The 15,946-nt window shown below is 46.2% G+C and overlaps 9 non-coding genes and 1 pseudogene across 9 annotated transcripts; all 10 read right to left on the bottom strand.

Annotated features, from left to right (window-relative positions):
- Positions 1-1,009: 1,009 nt before the first annotated feature.
- Positions 1,010-1,200, bottom strand: LOC146055913 (U2 spliceosomal RNA). The gene has a single exon (XR_014468986.1). It is a non-coding gene; the product is annotated as a U2 spliceosomal RNA (small nuclear RNA).
- Positions 1,201-2,555: 1,355 nt separating this feature from the next.
- On the bottom strand, positions 2,556-2,746 carry LOC146055925 (U2 spliceosomal RNA). Its single transcript, XR_014468997.1, has one exon. It is a non-coding gene; the product is annotated as a U2 spliceosomal RNA (small nuclear RNA).
- Positions 2,747-4,101: 1,355 nt separating this feature from the next.
- On the bottom strand, positions 4,102-4,292 carry LOC146055937 (U2 spliceosomal RNA). Its single transcript, XR_014469003.1, has one exon. It is a non-coding gene; the product is annotated as a U2 spliceosomal RNA (small nuclear RNA).
- Positions 4,293-5,647: 1,355 nt separating this feature from the next.
- LOC146055940 (U2 spliceosomal RNA) lies at positions 5,648-5,838 on the bottom strand. Its single transcript, XR_014469004.1, has one exon. It is a non-coding gene; the product is annotated as a U2 spliceosomal RNA (small nuclear RNA).
- A 1,355-nt stretch (positions 5,839-7,193) lies between these two features.
- On the bottom strand, positions 7,194-7,384 carry LOC146055941 (U2 spliceosomal RNA). The gene has a single exon (XR_014469005.1). It is a non-coding gene; the product is annotated as a U2 spliceosomal RNA (small nuclear RNA).
- A 1,355-nt stretch (positions 7,385-8,739) lies between these two features.
- On the bottom strand, positions 8,740-8,930 carry LOC146055914 (U2 spliceosomal RNA). Its single transcript, XR_014468987.1, has one exon. It is a non-coding gene; the product is annotated as a U2 spliceosomal RNA (small nuclear RNA).
- A 1,355-nt stretch (positions 8,931-10,285) lies between these two features.
- On the bottom strand, positions 10,286-10,476 carry LOC146055915 (U2 spliceosomal RNA). Its single transcript, XR_014468988.1, has one exon. It is a non-coding gene; the product is annotated as a U2 spliceosomal RNA (small nuclear RNA).
- A 1,355-nt stretch (positions 10,477-11,831) lies between these two features.
- LOC146055916 (U2 spliceosomal RNA) lies at positions 11,832-12,022 on the bottom strand. Its single transcript, XR_014468989.1, has one exon. It is a non-coding gene; the product is annotated as a U2 spliceosomal RNA (small nuclear RNA).
- Positions 12,023-13,377: 1,355 nt separating this feature from the next.
- Positions 13,378-13,568, bottom strand: LOC146055917 (U2 spliceosomal RNA). The gene has a single exon (XR_014468990.1). It is a non-coding gene; the product is annotated as a U2 spliceosomal RNA (small nuclear RNA).
- A 1,355-nt stretch (positions 13,569-14,923) lies between these two features.
- Positions 14,924-15,099, bottom strand: LOC146055933 (U2 spliceosomal RNA; annotated as a pseudogene).
- Positions 15,100-15,946: the final 847 nt, after the last annotated feature.

Below are 15,946 nucleotides of genomic sequence, written 5' to 3' on the forward strand. Positions count from 1 at the left end.
CAGCCAGCTGTCTCCTCGCTCTTTGCTGCCGCATGCCTGTGTCCCTGACGAACTGCTGCTGAGTAAATCAATCAGCTAGCTGCTGCAGAGGAGAAGGAGGAATCTTGCACAATCAGGTGCAATGACGGCTTTCCTGTTTTGAGCCCATTCAGCAGCAGTAGTAGTAGACAGTCAGATGGACAGGCATTCATGTGGCAGGACCCTTTGTGTGACATCACAATCTGCCCTCTATGACATCACAAGCTGCTCACTCGGAATCCGGCGGAACCTGACAGCCAGACAGTCACTTGGAACAGACAGGCAGACAGGACAGTCATGTGTAGGTGAGCTGGGTGGGCCAATGTTTTCTTTTATTGGCAGTTACCACCCAAATGATGGTCCGAAGAAGGTAAGTGATACTTTTTCTAAATCCCCCTCTCAATGATCATCAATTGTTGGGCTTGGAAAAAAATGGAAGAGGAAAAAAAATTCCCAAAACAAAAGAGAATAAAGAGGAAAAAAAATTCCCAAAACAAAAGAGAGAGAAAAGAGAGCGCAAAAAGAAAAGAAAAAAAATATATAAGAGATCAAGAAAAAAAAAAAAAAACAAGCCATTTCAAATCGAGAGGGAGGGGGTCCAAAAATTCCATTGCTTTGATCCAGTTGATGTTTCCGTGGTAAGATCGTAGGTAAGTCACATAGCGTTTGCATATTTATTGGGAGGTCGCAGCGATTGATAAGTCCTTTAATTTAGGCAGGCTTCCGGTCTTTTGGCTAGGCCGCATATGCTGATATCAAGTGTAGTGTCACGTCAAGTAATTAACTGCCTCGATTCCAGAAAGTACAATTCAAGGAGTCAAGAAATAGTCACAAAATGATACACTGAGGCAGGATTTGAAAGTATTTATGCACAAGGGTTAAACCTTGAAGCAGCAAATGCATGCATTTCTAAATACAAAGGTGCACAAACAATTGATACTCCAAATCAAGTGCCAGGAATGGAAATAGTCTTTTTTTGGATAACAGATTAGGAAGGTGCACCGGTCCTGGAAGTACTGCAATACCAGGTCAATGCGTGGAGTGGACAGAGCAAGCTCTTCTTCCATCTCCCTGTTCTAAAAATCCATTTAATATATGGCCCCCAGATAGGGGGCGTATCAGATATTAAACTGATAAGAACAGATACTACACTTGATCTTAGCCAAAAGGCCGAGAAGCGATAACCCGAATGGGGTCCCAGCAAAGCGCGCAAACCGGAATTCGGCCACCAACACTGGTGGAGAAGAGATCAGCACCACGGACACATCTAACACACACACATCACTTCTTTGACGTTGCAGTCTGAAAGATACCAGGCTGTACGGCAGGTATGAATAGGACTTGAAGTGCTGGACAGGGACCGGAGGACGAGTAGCCATCCAACTGATTTTGTGATTAGGTCGTCGGCGGGCGGGCAGGGTGCCTCAGCTGGGTAGGAGGCCAAATTTGCATGTGCTCCGCCCCGTCTGTTGACGTCGCGTCAACAGACACACACCCACTAGGCAGACGACCAACAGGCAAGCAGCAGCAGCCAGCTGTCTCCTCGCTCTTTGCTGCCGCATGCCTGTGTCCCTGACGAACTGCTGCTGAGTAAATCAATCAGCTAGCTGCTGCAGAGGAGAAGGAGGAATCTTGCACAATCAGGTGCAATGACGGCTTTCCTGTTTTGAGCCCATTCAGCAGCAGTAGTAGTAGACAGTCAGATGGACAGGCATTCATGTGGCAGGACCCTTTGTGTGACATCACAATCTGCCCTCTATGACATCACAAGCTGCTCACTCGGAATCCGGCGGAACCTGACAGCCAGACAGTCACTTGGAACAGACAGGCAGACAGGACAGTCATGTGTAGGTGAGCTGGGTGGGCCAATGTTTTCTTTTATTGGCAGTTACCACCCAAATGATGGTCCGAAGAAGGTAAGTGATACTTTTTCTAAATCCCCCTCTCAATGATCATCAATTGTTGGGCTTGGAAAAAAATGGAAGAGGAAAAAAAATTCCCAAAACAAAAGAGAATAAAGAGGAAAAAAAATTCCCAAAACAAAAGAGAGAGAAAAGAGAGCGCAAAAAGAAAAGAAAAAAAATATATAAGAGATCAAGAAAAAAAAAAAAAAACAAGCCATTTTAAATCGAGAGGGAGGGGGTCCAAAAATTCCATTGCTTTGATCCAGTTGATGTTTCCGTGGTAAGATCGTAGGTAAGTCACATAGCGTTTGCATATTTATTGGGAGGTCGCAGCGATTGATAAGTCCTTTAATTTAGGCAGGCTTCCGGTCTTTTGGCTAGGCCGCATATGCTGATATCAAGTGTAGTGTCACGTCAAGTAATTAACTGCCTCGATTCCAGAAAGTACAATTCAAGGAGTCAAGAAATAGTCACAAAATGATACACTGAGGCAGGATTTGAAAGTATTTATGCACAAGGGTTAAACCTTGAAGCAGCAAATGCATGCATTTCTAAATACAAAGGTGCACAAACAATTGATACTCCAAATCAAGTGCCAGGAATGGAAATAGTCTTTTTTTGGATAACAGATTAGGAAGGTGCACCGGTCCTGGAAGTACTGCAATACCAGGTCAATGCGTGGAGTGGACAGAGCAAGCTCTTCTTCCATCTCCCTGTTCTAAAAATCCATTTAATATATGGCCCCCAGATAGGGGGCGTATCAGATATTAAACTGATAAGAACAGATACTACACTTGATCTTAGCCAAAAGGCCGAGAAGCGATAACCCGAATGGGGTCCCAGCAAAGCGCGCAAACCGGAATTCGGCCACCAACACTGGTGGAGAAGAGATCAGCACCACGGACACATCTAACACACACACATCACTTCTTTGACGTTGCAGTCTGAAAGATACCAGGCTGTACGGCAGGTATGAATAGGACTTGAAGTGCTGGACAGGGACCGGAGGACGAGTAGCCATCCAACTGATTTTGTGATTAGGTCGTCGGCGGGCGGGCAGGGTGCCTCAGCTGGGTAGGAGGCCAAATTTGCATGTGCTCCGCCCCGTCTGTTGACGTCGCGTCAACAGACACACACCCACTAGGCAGACGACCAACAGGCAAGCAGCAGCAGCCAGCTGTCTCCTCGCTCTTTGCTGCCGCATGCCTGTGTCCCTGACGAACTGCTGCTGAGTAAATCAATCAGCTAGCTGCTGCAGAGGAGAAGGAGGAATCTTGCACAATCAGGTGCAATGACGGCTTTCCTGTTTTGAGCCCATTCAGCAGCAGTAGTAGTAGACAGTCAGATGGACAGGCATTCATGTGGCAGGACCCTTTGTGTGACATCACAATCTGCCCTCTATGACATCACAAGCTGCTCACTCGGAATCCGGCGGAACCTGACAGCCAGACAGTCACTTGGAACAGACAGGCAGACAGGACAGTCATGTGTAGGTGAGCTGGGTGGGCCAATGTTTTCTTTTATTGGCAGTTACCACCCAAATGATGGTCCGAAGAAGGTAAGTGATACTTTTTCTAAATCCCCCTCTCAATGATCATCAATTGTTGGGCTTGGAAAAAAATGGAAGAGGAAAAAAAATTCCCAAAACAAAAGAGAATAAAGAGGAAAAAAAATTCCCAAAACAAAAGAGAGAGAAAAGAGAGCGCAAAAAGAAAAGAAAAAAAATATATAAGAGATCAAGAAAAAAAAAAAAAAACAAGCCATTTCAAATCGAGAGGGAGGGGGTCCAAAAATTCCATTGCTTTGATCCAGTTGATGTTTCCGTGGTAAGATCGTAGGTAAGTCACATAGCGTTTGCATATTTATTGGGAGGTCGCAGCGATTGATAAGTCCTTTAATTTAGGCAGGCTTCCGGTCTTTTGGCTAGGCCGCATATGCTGATATCAAGTGTAGTGTCACGTCAAGTAATTAACTGCCTCGATTCCAGAAAGTACAATTCAAGGAGTCAAGAAATAGTCACAAAATGATACACTGAGGCAGGATTTGAAAGTATTTATGCACAAGGGTTAAACCTTGAAGCAGCAAATGCATGCATTTCTAAATACAAAGGTGCACAAACAATTGATACTCCAAATCAAGTGCCAGGAATGGAAATAGTCTTTTTTTGGATAACAGATTAGGAAGGTGCACCGGTCCTGGAAGTACTGCAATACCAGGTCAATGCGTGGAGTGGACAGAGCAAGCTCTTCTTCCATCTCCCTGTTCTAAAAATCCATTTAATATATGGCCCCCAGATAGGGGGCGTATCAGATATTAAACTGATAAGAACAGATACTACACTTGATCTTAGCCAAAAGGCCGAGAAGCGATAACCCGAATGGGGTCCCAGCAAAGCGCGCAAACCGGAATTCGGCCACCAACACTGGTGGAGAAGAGATCAGCACCACGGACACATCTAACACACACACATCACTTCTTTGACGTTGCAGTCTGAAAGATACCAGGCTGTACGGCAGGTATGAATAGGACTTGAAGTGCTGGACAGGGACCGGAGGACGAGTAGCCATCCAACTGATTTTGTGATTAGGTCGTCGGCGGGCGGGCAGGGTGCCTCAGCTGGGTAGGAGGCCAAATTTGCATGTGCTCCGCCCCGTCTGTTGACGTCGCGTCAACAGACACACACCCACTAGGCAGACGACCAACAGGCAAGCAGCAGCAGCCAGCTGTCTCCTCGCTCTTTGCTGCCGCATGCCTGTGTCCCTGACGAACTGCTGCTGAGTAAATCAATCAGCTAGCTGCTGCAGAGGAGAAGGAGGAATCTTGCACAATCAGGTGCAATGACGGCTTTCCTGTTTTGAGCCCATTCAGCAGCAGTAGTAGTAGACAGTCAGATGGACAGGCATTCATGTGGCAGGACCCTTTGTGTGACATCACAATCTGCCCTCTATGACATCACAAGCTGCTCACTCGGAATCCGGCGGAACCTGACAGCCAGACAGTCACTTGGAACAGACAGGCAGACAGGACAGTCATGTGTAGGTGAGCTGGGTGGGCCAATGTTTTCTTTTATTGGCAGTTACCACCCAAATGATGGTCCGAAGAAGGTAAGTGATACTTTTTCTAAATCCCCCTCTCAATGATCATCAATTGTTGGGCTTGGAAAAAAATGGAAGAGGAAAAAAAATTCCCAAAACAAAAGAGAATAAAGAGGAAAAAAAATTCCCAAAACAAAAGAGAGAGAAAAGAGAGCGCAAAAAGAAAAGAAAAAAAATATATAAGAGATCAAGAAAAAAAAAAAAAAACAAGCCATTTCAAATCGAGAGGGAGGGGGTCCAAAAATTCCATTGCTTTGATCCAGTTGATGTTTCCGTGGTAAGATCGTAGGTAAGTCACATAGCGTTTGCATATTTATTGGGAGGTCGCAGCGATTGATAAGTCCTTTAATTTAGGCAGGCTTCCGGTCTTTTGGCTAGGCCGCATATGCTGATATCAAGTGTAGTGTCACGTCAAGTAATTAACTGCCTCGATTCCAGAAAGTACAATTCAAGGAGTCAAGAAATAGTCACAAAATGATACACTGAGGCAGGATTTGAAAGTATTTATGCACAAGGGTTAAACCTTGAAGCAGCAAATGCATGCATTTCTAAATACAAAGGTGCACAAACAATTGATACTCCAAATCAAGTGCCAGGAATGGAAATAGTCTTTTTTTGGATAACAGATTAGGAAGGTGCACCGGTCCTGGAAGTACTGCAATACCAGGTCAATGCGTGGAGTGGACAGAGCAAGCTCTTCTTCCATCTCCCTGTTCTAAAAATCCATTTAATATATGGCCCCCAGATAGGGGGCGTATCAGATATTAAACTGATAAGAACAGATACTACACTTGATCTTAGCCAAAAGGCCGAGAAGCGATAACCCGAATGGGGTCCCAGCAAAGCGCGCAAACCGGAATTCGGCCACCAACACTGGTGGAGAAGAGATCAGCACCACGGACACATCTAACACACACACATCACTTCTTTGACGTTGCAGTCTGAAAGATACCAGGCTGTACGGCAGGTATGAATAGGACTTGAAGTGCTGGACAGGGACCGGAGGACGAGTAGCCATCCAACTGATTTTGTGATTAGGTCGTCGGCGGGCGGGCAGGGTGCCTCAGCTGGGTAGGAGGCCAAATTTGCATGTGCTCCGCCCCGTCTGTTGACGTCGCGTCAACAGACACACACCCACTAGGCAGACGACCAACAGGCAAGCAGCAGCAGCCAGCTGTCTCCTCGCTCTTTGCTGCCGCATGCCTGTGTCCCTGACGAACTGCTGCTGAGTAAATCAATCAGCTAGCTGCTGCAGAGGAGAAGGAGGAATCTTGCACAATCAGGTGCAATGACGGCTTTCCTGTTTTGAGCCCATTCAGCAGCAGTAGTAGTAGACAGTCAGATGGACAGGCATTCATGTGGCAGGACCCTTTGTGTGACATCACAATCTGCCCTCTATGACATCACAAGCTGCTCACTCGGAATCCGGCGGAACCTGACAGCCAGACAGTCACTTGGAACAGACAGGCAGACAGGACAGTCATGTGTAGGTGAGCTGGGTGGGCCAATGTTTTCTTTTATTGGCAGTTACCACCCAAATGATGGTCCGAAGAAGGTAAGTGATACTTTTTCTAAATCCCCCTCTCAATGATCATCAATTGTTGGGCTTGGAAAAAAATGGAAGAGGAAAAAAAATTCCCAAAACAAAAGAGAATAAAGAGGAAAAAAAATTCCCAAAACAAAAGAGAGAGAAAAGAGAGCGCAAAAAGAAAAGAAAAAAAATATATAAGAGATCAAGAAAAAAAAAAAAAAACAAGCCATTTCAAATCGAGAGGGAGGGGGTCCAAAAATTCCATTGCTTTGATCCAGTTGATGTTTCCGTGGTAAGATCGTAGGTAAGTCACATAGCGTTTGCATATTTATTGGGAGGTCGCAGCGATTGATAAGTCCTTTAATTTAGGCAGGCTTCCGGTCTTTTGGCTAGGCCGCATATGCTGATATCAAGTGTAGTGTCACGTCAAGTAATTAACTGCCTCGATTCCAGAAAGTACAATTCAAGGAGTCAAGAAATAGTCACAAAATGATACACTGAGGCAGGATTTGAAAGTATTTATGCACAAGGGTTAAACCTTGAAGCAGCAAATGCATGCATTTCTAAATACAAAGGTGCACAAACAATTGATACTCCAAATCAAGTGCCAGGAATGGAAATAGTCTTTTTTTGGATAACAGATTAGGAAGGTGCACCGGTCCTGGAAGTACTGCAATACCAGGTCAATGCGTGGAGTGGACAGAGCAAGCTCTTCTTCCATCTCCCTGTTCTAAAAATCCATTTAATATATGGCCCCCAGATAGGGGGCGTATCAGATATTAAACTGATAAGAACAGATACTACACTTGATCTTAGCCAAAAGGCCGAGAAGCGATAACCCGAATGGGGTCCCAGCAAAGCGCGCAAACCGGAATTCGGCCACCAACACTGGTGGAGAAGAGATCAGCACCACGGACACATCTAACACACACACATCACTTCTTTGACGTTGCAGTCTGAAAGATACCAGGCTGTACGGCAGGTATGAATAGGACTTGAAGTGCTGGACAGGGACCGGAGGACGAGTAGCCATCCAACTGATTTTGTGATTAGGTCGTCGGCGGGCGGGCAGGGTGCCTCAGCTGGGTAGGAGGCCAAATTTGCATGTGCTCCGCCCCGTCTGTTGACGTCGCGTCAACAGACACACACCCACTAGGCAGACGACCAACAGGCAAGCAGCAGCAGCCAGCTGTCTCCTCGCTCTTTGCTGCCGCATGCCTGTGTCCCTGACGAACTGCTGCTGAGTAAATCAATCAGCTAGCTGCTGCAGAGGAGAAGGAGGAATCTTGCACAATCAGGTGCAATGACGGCTTTCCTGTTTTGAGCCCATTCAGCAGCAGTAGTAGTAGACAGTCAGATGGACAGGCATTCATGTGGCAGGACCCTTTGTGTGACATCACAATCTGCCCTCTATGACATCACAAGCTGCTCACTCGGAATCCGGCGGAACCTGACAGCCAGACAGTCACTTGGAACAGACAGGCAGACAGGACAGTCATGTGTAGGTGAGCTGGGTGGGCCAATGTTTTCTTTTATTGGCAGTTACCACCCAAATGATGGTCCGAAGAAGGTAAGTGATACTTTTTCTAAATCCCCCTCTCAATGATCATCAATTGTTGGGCTTGGAAAAAAATGGAAGAGGAAAAAAAATTCCCAAAACAAAAGAGAATAAAGAGGAAAAAAAATTCCCAAAACAAAAGAGAGAGAAAAGAGAGCGCAAAAAGAAAAGAAAAAAAATATATAAGAGATCAAGAAAAAAAAAAAAAAACAAGCCATTTCAAATCGAGAGGGAGGGGGTCCAAAAATTCCATTGCTTTGATCCAGTTGATGTTTCCGTGGTAAGATCGTAGGTAAGTCACATAGCGTTTGCATATTTATTGGGAGGTCGCAGCGATTGATAAGTCCTTTAATTTAGGCAGGCTTCCGGTCTTTTGGCTAGGCCGCATATGCTGATATCAAGTGTAGTGTCACGTCAAGTAATTAACTGCCTCGATTCCAGAAAGTACAATTCAAGGAGTCAAGAAATAGTCACAAAATGATACACTGAGGCAGGATTTGAAAGTATTTATGCACAAGGGTTAAACCTTGAAGCAGCAAATGCATGCATTTCTAAATACAAAGGTGCACAAACAATTGATACTCCAAATCAAGTGCCAGGAATGGAAATAGTCTTTTTTTGGATAACAGATTAGGAAGGTGCACCGGTCCTGGAAGTACTGCAATACCAGGTCAATGCGTGGAGTGGACAGAGCAAGCTCTTCTTCCATCTCCCTGTTCTAAAAATCCATTTAATATATGGCCCCCAGATAGGGGGCGTATCAGATATTAAACTGATAAGAACAGATACTACACTTGATCTTAGCCAAAAGGCCGAGAAGCGATAACCCGAATGGGGTCCCAGCAAAGCGCGCAAACCGGAATTCGGCCACCAACACTGGTGGAGAAGAGATCAGCACCACGGACACATCTAACACACACACATCACTTCTTTGACGTTGCAGTCTGAAAGATACCAGGCTGTACGGCAGGTATGAATAGGACTTGAAGTGCTGGACAGGGACCGGAGGACGAGTAGCCATCCAACTGATTTTGTGATTAGGTCGTCGGCGGGCGGGCAGGGTGCCTCAGCTGGGTAGGAGGCCAAATTTGCATGTGCTCCGCCCCGTCTGTTGACGTCGCGTCAACAGACACACACCCACTAGGCAGACGACCAACAGGCAAGCAGCAGCAGCCAGCTGTCTCCTCGCTCTTTGCTGCCGCATGCCTGTGTCCCTGACGAACTGCTGCTGAGTAAATCAATCAGCTAGCTGCTGCAGAGGAGAAGGAGGAATCTTGCACAATCAGGTGCAATGACGGCTTTCCTGTTTTGAGCCCATTCAGCAGCAGTAGTAGTAGACAGTCAGATGGACAGGCATTCATGTGGCAGGACCCTTTGTGTGACATCACAATCTGCCCTCTATGACATCACAAGCTGCTCACTCGGAATCCGGCGGAACCTGACAGCCAGACAGTCACTTGGAACAGACAGGCAGACAGGACAGTCATGTGTAGGTGAGCTGGGTGGGCCAATGTTTTCTTTTATTGGCAGTTACCACCCAAATGATGGTCCGAAGAAGGTAAGTGATACTTTTTCTAAATCCCCCTCTCAATGATCATCAATTGTTGGGCTTGGAAAAAAATGGAAGAGGAAAAAAAATTCCCAAAACAAAAGAGAATAAAGAGGAAAAAAAATTCCCAAAACAAAAGAGAGAGAAAAGAGAGCGCAAAAAGAAAAGAAAAAAAATATATAAGAGATCAAGAAAAAAAAAAAAAAACAAGCCATTTCAAATCGAGAGGGAGGGGGTCCAAAAATTCCATTGCTTTGATCCAGTTGATGTTTCCGTGGTAAGATCGTAGGTAAGTCACATAGCGTTTGCATATTTATTGGGAGGTCGCAGCGATTGATAAGTCCTTTAATTTAGGCAGGCTTCCGGTCTTTTGGCTAGGCCGCATATGCTGATATCAAGTGTAGTGTCACGTCAAGTAATTAACTGCCTCGATTCCAGAAAGTACAATTCAAGGAGTCAAGAAATAGTCACAAAATGATACACTGAGGCAGGATTTGAAAGTATTTATGCACAAGGGTTAAACCTTGAAGCAGCAAATGCATGCATTTCTAAATACAAAGGTGCACAAACAATTGATACTCCAAATCAAGTGCCAGGAATGGAAATAGTCTTTTTTTGGATAACAGATTAGGAAGGTGCACCGGTCCTGGAAGTACTGCAATACCAGGTCAATGCGTGGAGTGGACAGAGCAAGCTCTTCTTCCATCTCCCTGTTCTAAAAATCCATTTAATATATGGCCCCCAGATAGGGGGCGTATCAGATATTAAACTGATAAGAACAGATACTACACTTGATCTTAGCCAAAAGGCCGAGAAGCGATAACCCGAATGGGGTCCCAGCAAAGCGCGCAAACCGGAATTCGGCCACCAACACTGGTGGAGAAGAGATCAGCACCACGGACACATCTAACACACACACATCACTTCTTTGACGTTGCAGTCTGAAAGATACCAGGCTGTACGGCAGGTATGAATAGGACTTGAAGTGCTGGACAGGGACCGGAGGACGAGTAGCCATCCAACTGATTTTGTGATTAGGTCGTCGGCGGGCGGGCAGGGTGCCTCAGCTGGGTAGGAGGCCAAATTTGCATGTGCTCCGCCCCGTCTGTTGACGTCGCGTCAACAGACACACACCCACTAGGCAGACGACCAACAGGCAAGCAGCAGCAGCCAGCTGTCTCCTCGCTCTTTGCTGCCGCATGCCTGTGTCCCTGACGAACTGCTGCTGAGTAAATCAATCAGCTAGCTGCTGCAGAGGAGAAGGAGGAATCTTGCACAATCAGGTGCAATGACGGCTTTCCTGTTTTGAGCCCATTCAGCAGCAGTAGTAGTAGACAGTCAGATGGACAGGCATTCATGTGGCAGGACCCTTTGTGTGACATCACAATCTGCCCTCTATGACATCACAAGCTGCTCACTCGGAATCCGGCGGAACCTGACAGCCAGACAGTCACTTGGAACAGACAGGCAGACAGGACAGTCATGTGTAGGTGAGCTGGGTGGGCCAATGTTTTCTTTTATTGGCAGTTACCACCCAAATGATGGTCCGAAGAAGGTAAGTGATACTTTTTCTAAATCCCCCTCTCAATGATCATCAATTGTTGGGCTTGGAAAAAAATGGAAGAGGAAAAAAAATTCCCAAAACAAAAGAGAATAAAGAGGAAAAAAAATTCCCAAAACAAAAGAGAGAGAAAAGAGAGCGCAAAAAGAAAAGAAAAAAAATATATAAGAGATCAAGAAAAAAAAAAAAAAACAAGCCATTTCAAATCGAGAGGGAGGGGGTCCAAAAATTCCATTGCTTTGATCCAGTTGATGTTTCCGTGGTAAGATCGTAGGTAAGTCACATAGCGTTTGCATATTTATTGGGAGGTCGCAGCGATTGATAAGTCCTTTAATTTAGGCAGGCTTCCGGTCTTTTGGCTAGGCCGCATATGCTGATATCAAGTGTAGTGTCACGTCAAGTAATTAACTGCCTCGATTCCAGAAAGTACAATTCAAGGAGTCAAGAAATAGTCACAAAATGATACACTGAGGCAGGATTTGAAAGTATTTATGCACAAGGGTTAAACCTTGAAGCAGCAAATGCATGCATTTCTAAATACAAAGGTGCACAAACAATTGATACTCCAAATCAAGTGCCAGGAATGGAAATAGTCTTTTTTTGGATAACAGATTAGGAAGGTGCACCGGTCCTGGAAGTACTGCAATACCAGGTCAATGCGTGGAGTGGACAGAGCAAGCTCTTCTTCCATCTCCCTGTTCTAAAAATCCATTTAATATATGGCCCCCAGATAGGGGGCGTATCAGATATTAAACTGATAAGAACAGATACTACACTTGATCTTAGCCAAAAGGCCGAGAAGCGATAACCCGAATGGGGTCCCAGCAAAGCGCGCAAACCGGAATTCGGCCACCAACACTGGTGGAGAAGAGATCAGCACCACGGACACATCTAACACACACACATCACTTCTTTGACGTTGCAGTCTGAAAGATACCAGGCTGTACGGCAGGTATGAATAGGACTTGAAGTGCTGGACAGGGACCGGAGGACGAGTAGCCATCCAACTGATTTTGTGATTAGGTCGTCGGCGGGCGGGCAGGGTGCCTCAGCTGGGTAGGAGGCCAAATTTGCATGTGCTCCGCCCCGTCTGTTGACGTCGCGTCAACAGACACACACCCACTAGGCAGACGACCAACAGGCAAGCAGCAGCAGCCAGCTGTCTCCTCGCTCTTTGCTGCCGCATGCCTGTGTCCCTGACGAACTGCTGCTGAGTAAATCAATCAGCTAGCTGCTGCAGAGGAGAAGGAGGAATCTTGCACAATCAGGTGCAATGACGGCTTTCCTGTTTTGAGCCCATTCAGCAGCAGTAGTAGTAGACAGTCAGATGGACAGGCATTCATGTGGCAGGACCCTTTGTGTGACATCACAATCTGCCCTCTATGACATCACAAGCTGCTCACTCGGAATCCGGCGGAACCTGACAGCCAGACAGTCACTTGGAACAGACAGGCAGACAGGACAGTCATGTGTAGGTGAGCTGGGTGGGCCAATGTTTTCTTTTATTGGCAGTTACCACCCAAATGATGGTCCGAAGAAGGTAAGTGATACTTTTTCTAAATCCCCCTCTCAATGATCATCAATTGTTGGGCTTGGAAAAAAATGGAAGAGGAAAAAAAATTCCCAAAACAAAAGAGAATAAAGAGGAAAAAAAATTCCCAAAACAAAAGAGAGAGAAAAGAGAGCGCAAAAAGAAAAGAAAAAAAATATATAAGAGATCAAGAAAAAAAAAAAAAAACAAGCCATTTCAAATCGAGAGGGAGGGGGTCCAAAAATTCCATTGCTTTGATCCAGTTGATGTTTCCGTGGTAAGATCGTAGGTAAGTCACATAGCGTTTGCATATTTATTGGGAGGTCGCAGCGATTGATAAGTCCTTTAATTTAGGCAGGCTTCCGGTCTTTTGGCTAGGCCGCATATGCTGATATCAAGTGTAGTGTCACGTCAAGTAATTAACTGCCTCGATTCCAGAAAGTACAATTCAAGGAGTCAAGAAATAGTCACAAAATGATACACTGAGGCAGGATTTGAAAGTATTTATGCACAAGGGTTAAACCTTGAAGCAGCAAATGCATGCATTTCTAAATACAAAGGTGCACAAACAATTGATACTCCAAATCAAGTGCCAGGAATGGAAATAGTCTTTTTTTGGATAACAGATTAGGAAGGTGCACCGGTCCTGGAAGTACTGCAATACCAGGTCAATGCGTGGAGTGGACAGAGCAAGCTCTTCTTCCATCTCCCTGTTCTAAAAATCCATTTAATATATGGCCCCCAGATAGGGGGCGTATCAGATATTAAACTGATAAGAACAGATACTACACTTGATCTTAGCCAAAAGGCCGAGAAGCGATAACCCGAATGGGGTCCCAGCAAAGCGCGCAAACCGGAATTCGGCCACCAACACTGGTGGAGAAGAGATCAGCACCACGGACACATCTAACACACACACATCACTTCTTTGACGTTGCAGTCTGAAAGATACCAGGCTGTACGGCAGGTATGAATAGGACTTGAAGTGCTGGACAGGGACCGGAGGACGAGTAGCCATCCAACTGATTTTGTGATTAGGTCGTCGGCGGGCGGGCAGGGTGCCTCAGCTGGGTAGGAGGCCAAATTTGCATGTGCTCCGCCCCGTCTGTTGACGTCGCGTCAACAGACACACACCCACTAGGCAGACGACCAACAGGCAAGCAGCAGCAGCCAGCTGTCTCCTCGCTCTTTGCTGCCGCATGCCTGTGTCCCTGACGAACTGCTGCTGAGTAAATCAATCAGCTAGCTGCTGCAGAGGAGAAGGAGGAATCTTGCACAATCAGGTGCAATGACGGCTTTCCTGTTTTGAGCCCATTCAGCAGCAGTAGTAGTAGACAGTCAGATGGACAGGCATTCATGTGGCAGGACCCTTTGTGTGACATCACAATCTGCCCTCTATGACATCACAAGCTGCTCACTCGGAATCCGGCGGAACCTGACAGCCAGACAGTCACTTGGAACAGACAGGCAGACAGGACAGTCATGTGTAGGTGAGCTGGGTGGGCCAATGTTTTCTTTTATTGGCAGTTACCACCCAAATGATGGTCCGAAGAAGGTAAGTGATACTTTTTCTAAATCCCCCTCTCAATGATCATCAATTGTTGGGCTTGGAAAAAAATGGAAGAGGAAAAAAAATTCCCAAAACAAAAGAGAATAAAGAGGAAAAAAAATTCCCAAAACAAAAGAGAGAGAAAAGAGAGCGCAAAAAGAAAAGAAAAAAAATATATAAGAGATCAAGAAAAAAAAAAAAAAACAAGCCATTTCAAATCGAGAGGGAGGGGGTCCAAAAATTCCATTGCTTTGATCCAGTTGATGTTTCCGTGGTAAGATCGTAGGTAAGTCACATAGCGTTTGCATATTTATTGGGAGGTCGCAGCGATTGATAAGTCCTTTAATTTAGGCAGGCTTCCGGTCTTTTGGCTAGGCCGCATATGCTGATATCAAGTGTAGTGTCACGTCAAGTAATTAACTGCCTCGATTCCAGAAAGTACAATTCAAGGAGTCAAGAAATAGTCACAAAATGATACACTGAGGCAGGATTTGAAAGTATTTATGCACAAGGGTTAAACCTTGAAGCAGCAAATGCATGCATTTCTAAATACAAAGGTGCACAAACAATTGATACTCCAAATCAAGTGCCAGGAATGGAAATAGTCTTTTTTTGGATAACAGATTAGGAAGGTGCACCGGTCCTGGAAGTACTGCAATACCAGGTCAATGCGTGGAGTGGACAGAGCAAGCTCTTCTTCCATCTCCCTGTTCTAAAAATCCATTTAATATATGGCCCCCAGATAGGGGGCGTATCAGATATTAAACTGATAAGAACAGATGAGTTTGAAGAAACTCAGGGAGCCCGAGGTGTGCTCCCACCACCACCAGTGACGTGACTAAACGCGTGCACAGGGGGCAGCCGTACGAACGTGTGGCCCTCTCCCAAAGGAGAAAGGCCCCATGGTTCCCCTAACCCCCCTCAACCATAAGGCCAAGGAAGGGAAAAAAGGGATCGGTGGGTCCTCTTCGCCGAAGCTTAGAGAGACCCGCTTTTCCTCCACCCCCGGAAGGGTTTCGGACGGTGGGTCCTCCGCAGCCCGTGCTTTGGAGAGACCCGACTTAGGCTTCCCTCCGCCTTGCGGCTCGGGGTTGCCCTCGAGGGAACCGGGACTCTCCCCAGAAGGTGAAGAGTCCCAGTCACGTTTGGGGAACGGAAGGCCCGTTAGGGACAGCCGCACTACCCAAATGAAAAAACGTGACAAACTAACAAAAAACGTGGAGTGCAAAACGTGCAAATCATAAAAAGAAAAGAATAAGGCCCTAGCCAGAAGGCCGGGGGGGGGTGTGAAAAATTGTCCTACCCCATCCAAAAGGACAGGGTAAGGACGTGAAGCGCTAACCTAAAGGGAAGTGCGCAGTGCAAGTGCCATTCGTGCAAGGTGACTTGGGATCACCCGTGCATGTCCGGCACCCCCGAGTTTCCCCGGGGGCACAGTGCAGCCTCGGACTCCAGGCAGCCGACCCTTCAGCGTCCGACCAAGCTTTTCTCCGTCTCACCAGCAGGCATTTTCCAGCCCCTGGCATGGGAATGGGTACTCCACTGGGCCTTTCGAAAGACTCCCTTAGGGGCTGCACCCCCTCCGGAAGAGCAATCTACTCAGTCCCAGTGTTTCTCCGCTCCCAGGGTTAAGGTACTAAGCTGGGCCTT

This window comes from Crinia signifera, unplaced genomic scaffold (assembly GCF_055691185.1).
Source record: "Crinia signifera unplaced genomic scaffold, ASM5569118v1 HAP2_SCAFFOLD_638, whole genome shotgun sequence".
Classification (NCBI taxonomy): Eukaryota; Metazoa; Chordata; class Amphibia; order Anura; family Myobatrachidae; genus Crinia; species Crinia signifera.